This window comes from Teleopsis dalmanni, chromosome 1, assembly GCF_002237135.1.
Source record: "Teleopsis dalmanni isolate 2A chromosome 1, ASM223713v2, whole genome shotgun sequence".
Lineage (NCBI taxonomy): Eukaryota > Metazoa > Arthropoda > Insecta > Diptera > Diopsidae > Teleopsis > Teleopsis dalmanni.
The window spans coordinates 130,359,870-130,372,735 of record NC_051846.1 but is presented as its reverse complement, the minus strand read 5'-3'; the positions used below and the strand labels follow the sequence as shown (position 1 = coordinate 130,372,735).

The 12,866-nt window shown below is 34.4% G+C and overlaps 1 protein-coding gene across 1 annotated transcript in view; it reads right to left on the bottom strand.

The window, feature by feature from the left end:
- The window catches only part of LOC119666110 (spectrin beta chain), a gene marked incomplete at its 3' end in the record, with an annotated part of 38,460 nt that extends 26,108 nt beyond the window's left edge, over positions 1 to 12,352 (bottom strand). Inside the window, exon 1 of the mRNA XM_038075389.1 lies at positions 12,283 to 12,352. The remainder of the gene's footprint in view (positions 1 to 12,282) is intronic.
- Between the last annotated feature and the right edge of the window lie 514 nt (positions 12,353 to 12,866).

The following is a 12,866-nucleotide window of genomic DNA, read 5'->3' as shown; positions in this document are numbered from 1 at the left end:
CACTTTCACCTTCCCGCTCCAAAAACAAGGCGACATCATTTAATGGGATTACCTTCCCTGATACCGCTCCAACAACAAGGCGAGAAGCATTCGTGCCCAATGCTTCTGCATGTTACACGCAGACAGAAACGCGGTTTTCGGAAGCCACATTCCGACGACAACACGCTGTTCTCCCCAGGTGATGTACTTAATATGATCAGACAAGCCAATGCCTCGAAAGCTCTTGGACCTGATGGCATTTCCATGCTCATGCTCAAGAACCTCGGGGCCTTTGATATTTCAGTTCTGACGCACATTTTGAACTCGTCCATCAGTTTACACATCATCCCAAACATATAGAACACTGGTAGAATAATTCCGTTGTTGAAAGCAGGTAAACTGGCAGGCTTAGGTAAATCTTATAGACCGATATCCCTCCTATCTCCAGTAGCCAAAGTTTTGGAGTCTCTAGTACTCAAGCAGATATCACCTTACATTCACCTAGCTCCTCATCAACATGGTTTTTCGTCATAGTACCACCTCAGCTCTTTGCGAGATTACATCCCAAATCGCTAATGGTCTAAATCAATTTCGCCCGTATGAACGCACGGCGTTTGTTGCCCTTGATCTCGCAAAAGCATTCGACACAGTCTCTCATAGGACCCTGTTAAATGACTTGGCCGAAACATCTATCCCTGTCTCCACCATGTGATGGCTCTGTGACTATCTTATAGGCAAATCATCCTTTGTTGACTTTAGAAATAACATGTCAAAAGGTAGGAAATTGAAATAAGGTCCTCCGCAGGGCAGCGTTCTTTCACCGATTCTCTTCAATTTATACATGTCCAAACTCCCGAACCCCACAGAGGGTGTCGAAGTCAGAACCTATGCAGATGACTGCACAATTCTAACTATGGGCCAGGACCCTTCTATACTGTGCAATAGGTTAAATGCATATCTTCCATCTTTGGCATCATTTCTGGCTAATAGAAATCTTCATCTATCACCAAATAAATCTTCAGCCACCCTCTTTACTTCTTGGACTAAAGAGGTTTCCTTGACTCTGCCCATAAATATCGATGAAATCAGGATCCCCACCACCACCAAACCAAAATTCCTGGGTGTCGTACTCGACAGTATGCTGACTTTTTCTGCACATGCGTCTGCTATATGTGACCGGTTAAAATCACGTCATAATGTGTTAAAAGCTCTCGCAGATTGTTCTTGGGGCAAAGATAAAGAAACTCTACTGAGTACAAGCAATAGGACGTCCTATGCAGCTCCAGTATGGACCCCACAACTCTGCGAGACGCAATTGAACAAAATCCAATCTTGTCAAAATACGGCACTGCGAATTGCAACTAACACTTCGTTCAATAATGTGTGTGACTGACACATAGGTGGCGGCACTAATACTAAATAAATATTTTTTTTCGAAAGTGGCAAGCTTTTTAGGCTTACTGTCAAAATCATATGTTAATCCGACTATTTGTTTACAAGTTACAGTGCTTTAAGCACTGGAATTCAAAGCAATTCCGTGTGCTGATTTATCATTGTTTTTTAATGAAAAAAAATACTGTTCAATGCCAGGAATGGCTTGAAAAACATTATTCGGACTCTGCTCCATCAAAAAGAAGCATTTGTTATTGGTATGCCGAATTCAAAAGTGGTCGTACAGACACCGATGACATTCCATCTACTGAACGGTCAAATGGCGCTGTTAATCCGGAAAAAGTTGAAAAAACACTGAAAATCATGTCCGACCGTAAAGTGAAAGTGAGGGAGATTGCTGACATTCTACAGATATAAGCAGGCAGTGTACACACTATAATACACGAACATTTGGGTATGAAAAAGGTGTTTTCCAAATGGGTGCCGCGTTTGCTCACACCGGAGCAAAAACAACAACGAATCGATGATTCAAAGAGCTTTTGGACATGTTTACGCGCAATAAGTCGGAGTTTTTGCGTCAGTACATCACGATGGATGAAACATGGATCCACCATGTCACTCTAGAGTCAAATCGGCAGTCTGCTGAGTGGCATGCAGCCGGTGAAAGCCGCCCAAAGCGACCAAAGACGCAGCAGTTGGCTGGCAAGGTTATGGCGTCTGTATTTTGGGATGCACATGGAATAATATTCATCGACTATCTCCAGAAGAGGAAGACCATTAACAGCGACTATTATATAGCGTTATTGGAGCGTTTGAAAGACGAAATCGCAAAGAAACGGCCTCATATGGCGAAGAAAACAGTTTTGTTCCATCAAGACAATGCACCGTGTCACAAGTCGATGAAAACGATGGCAAAATTAACTAATTGAGCTACGAATTGCTGCCGCACCCTCTGTATTCTCCAGATCTGGCCCCCAACGACTGCTGGCTCTTCGCAGACCTCAAAAAGATGCTCCGTGGTAAGAGATTTCTCAATGAAGTAGTTTCGGCGATTACTCAAATGATGAAGTAATCGCCGAAACTAACGCCTATTTTGAAGGCAAAGAAAAATCGTTTTACAAAGGCGGTATCGAAAGATTGCAAAAGTGTTGGAATGATTGTATCTCCCTAAAAGGGGACTATGTTGATGAATAAAACGAATTTTGGTAAAAAAATGTGTTTTAATTAGTCACACACATTATTGAACGAAGTGTTACTTGCCATAGCATGTCTAGCATGTTCACCACCTTCATGCAGAATCAAAAATGTTTCTTGTATAAAACATAACTACTGTCTAAGCAATATCTTCTCGCGTGCCACACAGATGGTCATCCCAATGGCGTCAGGGCTAGTAGTGCCCTCCCTCCAAGAACCATTCGTCGATCCCTCCTCTCTTTTAATAATTATATCGATACCTTTTGCAACGAAGCTAACATCAGTGAGGTCGAATATAAACATGGACTTACGGCCCTCCATACAGATGCAGCATCTTCGTTTAGACTTAGGTAACTTGGGTTGTTACAAGGTTCTTAATAGGCCCCCACCTGAAATCTCCCCAGATGAATGTTGTCCTCCCAAGAACTGTCTTTGCTCAATTGAGATCAAGATATAACCTAGTGCTAAACAGTTACTTGGCTCGCATAAATACGTCCATCCGCAATGTGTGCCCTAACTGCAGCTCTTCTTCCCATGACGTCGCCCATATGTTTTCATGTTCTTCTACACACACAAACCTTCGTCCAATTAACCTTTGGACTCACCCCATTGAAGTGGCCAGGTTTCTCCGCCTGGATCCAACATGACGGTTTATACATACAGTGTTGTGCATAACAAAAGCAACCAAAATTTGCCCATGAAATAAATAAGTTTTTTGTCTACTTTTTACTTTTCATTCAAAAACTTAAATACAGAGTTTTATTTGTTATTGTATTATAAAAAAAACAACAAATTATTATTATTTGTTGTTTTATTATTATAAAAAAACAATAGCAACTTTATTTATTATATTAAATTTATGTATTATTTTTCTAAATTTTGTATTAAGTCCTTTGCTTTTTATTACTTGGGCACTTCTACGGGTCATAGGTGATATTAAATTGTTAGTAAAAAATAATTGGAATTTTACACCATTCATCTTTCATGACCTCAAACATTTGGAAACTTTTCGACCCCCAAAGCGACGTTTGAGAATACCAAAATGTTCTCAATTGAATTAAAATCAGGTGTTTGGGCTGGCTAATCTAAAATTGGAATTCCATTTTTCAAAATCCATTCTCTTATCAGCTTTATGGTGTGTTTTGGGTCGTTATCGTACTGATATACCCGTCGAAGTGACATTTCTCATCCGCCATGGGGTACCATATGGCTTTCTAAAATTTTTTTGTATACATGTTGGGCTATTATTTGATGAATTTCATGAAAAGATCTTAGTCTAAATCCTGAAAAGAACGCTCAAATTATTACTGACCCACGCCCATGCTTCACAGTCGCTTGGCAGTTACGCGAATACAAACGTTTTTCTTTTTCGCGACGTACTGTGCACATCCCATCAGAATTAAAGATGTTAAATTTTGATTTATTGCTGAAAGAAATTATTTTCCATTTAGTAAGAGTCTAATTTAAGTGATTCCACGCGAAATTTGATCTAAATGAAGTATATTAATATTAATTAAAAAGAAAAACAAAAATCTACCTCTTTTGCTAATGCTTTTTAGTCAACATTGGTTTTTGACTGGTCTGTAACTTTTGAAACCGGCTTCGAGAGTAAGCCTGCGTACAGTACTAGAGTCAACACCTTGTTTAAGCTCGGCTACGACCTTTTTCAACGACACGAATGGTTGTTTTTTTTTTCTAATTCTTATGATGTTTCGATCAATTCTACAAGTAATCTTAAGAGAGGCTTCACTCAAATAAACAGTTTTAACGGTATTTTGTCAAATTATATTTTTTTATAAGCTACGAAACAATAAACTAATTAATTTTAAATATTTTGGCTATTTCATTTAAGCACTGCCATTTAAATATTTTTCAATTCTTGCTTTTTTAAACTTCAAAGTATACGTGTCACGAGTCATGATAAAAACGTACTTCCATTACCTGATTTAATATTGAACTATTCTGTGTTTATGTTCTAATTCGCTTAAAAACATAAATCACAGCATAAAAATGCAAAAAATCAAAAAAATATCTTGCTAGAATGCACTTTGGTCATAGATCTATCATTGATCTTGTCTCAGTTGCTATTGTTTTGCACAGCCGCATTTCGCAATATTTTATTATTTGTGTGAATTAATTAACCCGTTATGAAGAATTGTAGATTTTGTTGTTTTTTTATAATAGCTAATACAATAACAAATAAAACTGTGTATTTAGATTTTTGAACGAAAAGTAAAAAGTAGACAAAAAACTTATTTATTTGATGTGCAACTCTTGGTTGCTTTTGTTATGCACAACACTGTACCTCCTACCCAGCCTTTCCTCATCCTTCGTCGCCCCCTTTCTTTACCCCCTTAACTTTCGTCCTACTTCCCTACCCATGTATTCGATTTGCGTTTCCTTTCATGTTTATCTGCTTATAGGTCCCGACGGGTTACAACAAGGGACTAAAGAGTTTAGCATTCAAAGGTATATTAACAATATCCCGAAAGAATACATCAACTATCAAATCTGGTGATGTAACGTGGTATTATTAATATGAGTCGAATAAACATATTATATACAAGTCACTAGAAGAACCAAAATAGAAAAAAATACGTTTTCAAAACAGTAAATCGTTGTTTAAGTTCACGATTGTTTTTAAATATTTTCGACGTTACCTTTATCTGTGCGAATTACAACAAGAGAAGTTTCAGATCAATTAACCAGTTAAAAGAAGTATTAATGGTTTTTTCAACTTCTTTGTATAGACGCCAAACAAAAACTAATCGTACGATATGCGTTAAACTTTGACAGAATGTGTATAATAGTGTTGCCAGCGTGAAAATAAAAAAAATTGCCGATTGGATAAGCGCAGGCATTCAAAAAATAGGCCCCTCCTTGTTTTTTGATGAGAAGGCATAAAATTGAATTTATAATTTCTAATCTAATTTACTTTCTGAATTTTTTTTTTTTCATGGAGGATTTGGGTATTACTAAAGTTTCACAAGTAAAATATTTGAAACATAAGCGCAGAAAAGACACCCAAAACATCGTTATTTGACCAAATGTATTCATAATAAACTTTTGATAGCCTAGAAAGCGTTTACTGTGAGTTTTTTGTTGTTCTTAAAGATGCGGGGAACTTAGAAAAACATAGTCGCTTCAAGAAGACGGAGTCAAATATTCATCGGATTCAAATTGGTGTGTGCATTGGGACATGAAAACAGATGAGAAACATAATGAGGACAGAGCTACAGTTTAGACACATGTTATAAATTGGCAAATTTACACCTAACAGGTATCTTTTTAGCACATGGGTATATCCAGAGATCGATTAGGTTAGGTACTGCGGTATGTGGTATGCGGTATGTGAAGAAGTCGTTCTTCCCTAGAGATATTGAGCGGTTGTCTGTTATAAACTTTGTTGGTTTGCAACCCTGGTCTCGAAAATGAAATTGTATCTATGTTTAGGACGTTTGCTGTTAGCCTAAGTTTGTATTCGAATACACTGCTGTTGCATTTATTGCAACAGGAGTCAATGTATTCGTGATACAAATAAAAGGACATCGACATATGCATCACAGAGAAATGGCTCTAATGATAATATAGCCATTCAGATTACCATCTGTGTAGCATTCAAGATTACTTCGACAATAGTTAATTATGCTCTTCTACAAGAAGCATTTTAAATTCTACGTGAAGATGGTTAATATGTGTGTTTTGACAAAATTTAACACTTCAATGCGTTTCGCAGAGTTGTGGGTCCATATCAGAGAACTACAACAAATCATAACTTCAACACTCAGAATACACTCATAAAAAACCAAATCTATATGCGTGTATAATGTTTTTATCATACTCTATTTATATGCATTCGCATTTGCCACAGAAATGATTTCTAAGTTTGTTCATTAACGAATGCCGGTACTAATGAATCAGCTTTAAATGAACATATGTGATTCTTGAATCAAAGCATATACTCAGTTGGTGAGTATAAATATATTTATCGAAAATGAATGATTCGATCACTTGTAGCATTCTAAAAAATTGTGTGTGAGCGCTGCTTTTTTATGGTGTCTGTTGTAGTTGTTAGCATTGAAAATGCTTGTATTTTTTGTGTGTTTTTAAATATTATTGCTTGGATTGCTTTAGTCGAAAATCAGAGATACAGTAAACAACAGGTAAATTTTTGCTGACTGTAACGAAATATTCATGAATGATTCATAAATCATTTGTATAATTTTTGTGTCAAATGTCGATGTTTATCAATATCATATGAGAAGAGTATAAATCATTATAAGTGCTGTCAGCTGTATGTATGAATCAGGTGAATTGAAATATACAAAAAAGTCAGTCAGAATGCATATAAATAAAACACAGTCGATGATTCGAGTGTTGAGTACTCATTGCAGATCTATGGTCAATACAGAAGCAACAAAGGCCGAAATGAGACGAATTTGTCCAGCAGGGTGTTATGTAGTAGAAATATTAGAAATTTTTATATACAGGGTTAATCGAACTATATACAGGTTAATTGTCAACTACGTGAAATTTATACGAATGACAGCATAACGTCTAAGTTTTATAAAACAAAAGTTATTTGAAATGATATTCAAACGTAATAGTGTGATTGCGTTATATTTGACTGCAAAATAACAATCAGCTATTGTTCGTGAGCTCAAACTGAATAAAATATGTGTACTATGTCATAAACTGATATAATATAACAGGCAACATCGCCAAACGCTATGGTGGCGGGTGAAAAAAACATTCCATGAAATGGTTCGAAAAGTGAAGGCTTGATTTGAACGAAATCCTCATCGAAGCGATAATCAAATGACCGAAGAAAGGAAAATATCCCAATGAAACATTCGAACCATATTCCAATATTAGCTCAAGGTAAATCTTTACAAGTCTTCATAAATATTCAAAATGATCGTGTTTACTTAATGGAACGCATTGCCGAAAATTTGAGTAATTTTCCATCTCAAGTGATGTATGAGTAGCTGTAACTAACGATAGACGCTTTTCAATCGTTTTCATCAAGACTGATGTCAAAGTCAAGGCGACTTTTTTTCGGGAAACTGTTTTAGAAGTTGCTTTAAAGCCGTGAGCAGGTAAACATTTCGGCTGTGTACAATGGACGTTCCAACAAGACTCGGCACCATCTTATAAATCTTATGTGAACTACAAATGGTGTAAAAATCATATTCAAAACATCATTTCGTCCATACTAAAATACTGAAAGAAACCGTTTAAGGACCATAGGCAAAAGATGGCTACATCGAGCTAAAGTGAATGGATTTTTAAATTTTGATTATTTCCACAAATTTTTGTTATTTGAATCAATAAAAAATAATTTCACACAAAAAAGGTAAGGTCGCTTGAAAAGGTAAAACTTCAATCGCCTAACTCTGTAAAAAAGATGTATCTAAATATATATGCATGTAAAAAGTAAATATTTACTAAAACAATTCACATAAGTCTTAGTAACGAACAAATTGAATTCATTACTTCTGAATTATACTTGTGTTCTGTTTTTCTCTCAACCCCATCTTCAATAAAAGTTTTCACATTCATTATTATAAGATTTTTGTCAGCTACAAAATTGTAGATTCAATACTAACCATTTTAAAGTTATGTTTACGCAATAGAAAATTAGAACTCATTAATTTATAGTAAAACTACAAGGACTCAGCAAAAAAAATCAATAGCAAAATAAAATTAATAATTATTTAATATAATATAATAAAAATATATCAAAAGACTGTTATGTTCTATATGAAACATATAATTATTCAAATTTATGTTTCACTTGCTTGCTCAAAATAGTCTGGTTTATTCCGCCTACACAAACCAGTATTGGATGTTCCTCAAAAAATCAATTGAATTAACTACAACCTTTAATAAGAAAGAAATTAGCACTTTAATTAGTCATTCAGAAAAAACAAAATCCCCTGGACTAGGTAGAATCAATAACATGTGTTTGAAAAATATTCCGTCGTCAGTCCTCATAAAAAAAAAACTTACTTTAAACATTTCCCGACTCTCAAATTTGAAGCAGAATATATGCAGGCGACAAGTATATGCCTAGAAGAGTATATAAAAAGTCTGACTATAAGCTCAATTTATTGTCCACCAAATAAAGACCCAAAAGCTAAGAACCAAATTCATAGCGGCCGCCGACTTCAATGCCAAACATACATTCTGGAGCTCAAGACGTATATCATCAAAAGGAAAATTCTTGATTACCGTGGTATCAAAACTCGACCTTGACATAATCTCCACTGGCACACCCTCCTACTGACCCTCAGATCGGAAGAAACTCCAGACGCCATTGATTTTGCGATTACAAAGAATTTAAAAAATTGATCAAATTACTACTGAAGTAACCTTAATCACACGCCGACGTTTATTCTGATTAAAAATACACCAATAGTCAATCCAAAATCCGAAGAAAAGCTCATAAATTGGCTAAAATTTAAAAAATATATTAGTTCACATTTTAACACCGACACTTCCCTAAAATTAAACGACGAAATAACAATGCCATCCAGCATCAAAGCTTCACTACAGCATGCCGCTCGAATATCAATCCCAGTCCTAATACCCCACAAACCTATAAACTACCACATATCGAACAAAATTGTAGCCCTTATACAAGAGAGAAATGACAAGTACGACGCCAATGGCAACAACAAAAATCCCCCTGAATTAAAAGACAACTTAAGTATCTTACGAGAGCATTCCAGAGATTACTCAAAGAAAAAAATCGCATAGAATACGAAAATTTTATTTTCAACTTGTCTCTAACGCAAACAACAAACTACTCCATTTGAAAAGCCACCAAACTTAAAAAAAATGCCCGTTATACGCCCCTCCGACTCACAGATGAAAACTGGGCTAAAAGCGATGAAGAAAAAAACAGGGTGTTGCTTTTGCAAATTACCTTATATATGCATTTACACCAAACTTTAATTTAACAAAACTAGACTCCCCGCCTCCCCCACACGAAACGACAATATGACAATTTGCTTCAATAAAAAAAACCACTAAAAAGCGACATAAAAAATGTATATACGAAAAAAGCCCCAGGCTACGACCTAATTACAGCGAAAAAGTTAAAAGAGATCCCACAAATCGCGAAAGACCAACACCTTTTTATTTATAACGCTATTCAAAGCACTGCATATTTTCCAAACTATTGGAAATCATGATGATACCCAAATCCGGAAAAGCCCCCGCTCAAGTCACCTCATATCGACCCATAAGTCTACTCCCAATTCTCTCAAAATTATTTTAAAAAAAACAATACCTAACCATCAATTTGGATTTAGAGAAAAACACAACACAATAGAACAAGTACACCGTATAGTACGAGTAATTAAGGAAACATTTGAGAAGAGGCGGTATTGTTCAGGCGTCTTTCTAGACATAACTCAAGCTTTCTACAAAGTTTGGCACTAAGGATTGTTTTGGAAATTTGAAAAACACTTACCATACAATATATCCTCAGTTATCAAAAACTATCTCTCAAATCAAAAAGTGCACACGTAAATTTCACTTTACAACGGAATACCTGCCCTGCCCTTCGTATTAATGGGAAAGTAATACCCTAATGCAATAAAATAAAATACAAAATACTTAGGAATGCATCTCGACCGAAGACTTACGTGGAAAAAGCAAATAGAAACCAAAATAACTTAATTAAAACTCAAACAAGAACTTAACTAACTGATAAACAAAAATTCTAAACGTAATCTCACTCATGAAGTGCAACTTTTACTAAACACAAAAGTTGTAATCCTTTGCCTGTTTTCTATTGCTCAAATCCAGTTTTATACTAAATATATAAAAAATATTTATGGGCAAATTTCCAGAGCAGGAGTCTAAACTAAAAGATTCCAGAACAACTTAGACAGGTTCAATTGATCCAGTTTTAAATTGGTCATTTAAATACGACGTCGAAACTGATTCTATTATGTTTTTTGAGATAATAGAAGAACTATCCATAAAACAATGCCAGAGCTTCTGAGAAAAATTCATTAACATTATCTGAAATAAGAAAAGAGCTTGTATCAGTTGAAAAGCTTTCAAGCATGCTTTCGTACAATATTTTTTGCACAAATATTTTGAATTAAAGCATAAAACCCATGAGAACAAGCCGAATTGACGACAGTGAGATCGGTTCGTGCCAATAAATATCGATCTACTCATGTTACGAATACTCATGTTACGAATGATTGCATGATACTATTATATGTACCATTAGGAACTGATTATATAGCTAATACAAAAAAGGAATTTGAAAGAGCTCGAGATATCAGTGATACAATTAAATGCGCATCCTGAATGCACGTATTTGATATTTATCGTTGTGTGTGCAATTTATTGCATAAACCATTTATCGCTATATGGCGTAATTACTTTTTGTTTGCATATTGGATGTAAAATTTTGTATATCTTATATATAAAAATCTCGTGTCACGGTGTTTGTGTATAAACTCCTCCGAAACGGCTTGACCAATTGTCATGAAACTTTTTGTGTATATTTGGTAGGTATGAGAATAAAGTATATTTTATACCGCTAAAGTGATTAGGGTGTCCATATCCAGCAAAAATATCTTTATTGCTTTAACAACATTTTTTTTGTATTTTTGAGAAAGAAACATTTTTTTTTATTATTTTATGTAACTACGCCAACAATTACATCGAGCATTTACATCCACTTCGTTTCTTCGTCTTGCGTTCAAGTACGAACCAGATATTGAATATTCCGCACATCCGAAAGTGATGATTTGTCCATAGAACCGGACAATGAATGCCCTTATTGTCATGCACTCAAATTCAAGCAAGAATGTGTTGCGCATCAGGAAAAGTACAACTACCAGAAATAGAGAGACCACCAGAACCATTGAACGGCTTGCTCATTGGCACTCATAAAGATTCAAATCTGTTCCTGAAGTCCATTCGCATATTTAATTCATACTTTCAAATGACTTCGTTCGGAGCAACGGAAATAGTTCACAATACTACGGCAAATGGCAGTACAATACAATATATTCATTATCACTTTTTTTAAAAAAAAAATAATCAGTAGAAATAATTTATACGGCAAAACAACGTTTGCCAGGTTAAATTCTAATTTCAATATAGATATCTGTAAAATTTAAACATATCAAAACTTTGTAACATAAAACAAAGTTGTTCAGATAAATTTATCTTACTAAATCTTAGTACATAGGACGTTGTTATTTTACCAAAAAACTTATAAATATATTGCGTACAATTATTTACATAAAATCGCACAACAAATCAATAAGCAAAAGTACCAGATCTCATGAGTTCATAATCTGTAATTTTTGATATATGATTTTACAAGTGTGTATCTTTATTTAGTTATTACGTAATACTTAATTAACTATCACTCTATATGCCGCTCCTAAATTCCATGCATTCTCGGTGAAATATATTTAATAACTACCAATTTACTACGTGTGATAAAATGATATTGAGTTAAATATAGATGTAAGAAATTATTTTATTATAAACTAGATATCAAAATTTCAAACCAAAATTAGTGGGACATAAAGACAAGTATTTGCTGAAAAGTTCAATTGCCGAATATTATTATACAGACTAATTTATATTTAATGCATGTTATACATTGAAAAGTTATGAAAAACACTATCACTAATTTAAATTTATTAAATGAATGATGTCATCGATACCAACATGAGTGTACATCCCAATATATATTCAACCCCAATCATATGTAATCCATGCACTGTTTATCTCAACTGAGTTTCTATTTAAACTATTTTCACCTGATTTGCGTTGGGCGTTGTCAAAGTTTAGAAGAAAAATTTAGACACATATTAATTTTCTTACCGCAATTACAAATTATACAACTGCGTTTTATTTTAATCTTCAAATTTTTATATATAATTTTGTTTTTAGTCGTAACTTTAATACACTTTCAACATTTAATATTTATTAAGCTCCGACAAACAACATTAGCGCGACCACTGTTTCTGAAAATTATGTATACAATTGATATGTATGTGGTACGAAACACACAAAATACATTAACAATGTTACCAGCCAAACAAAAAAATCACTTTATATATACACTAAATCTTAGGTTACAAATTATGGTACTACGTGTTATACAAGTGTGACTTAGCTCAAAATAAATCGCAATAAGATATTATGTCCAAGGGATTAATTCCTCAACTGAATATACATTAAGACCGAAAAGTTTTCGGAAATTCTCATTTAAAATTCGCGCGCTGTATATTTTTCGATATTTTAAGTTT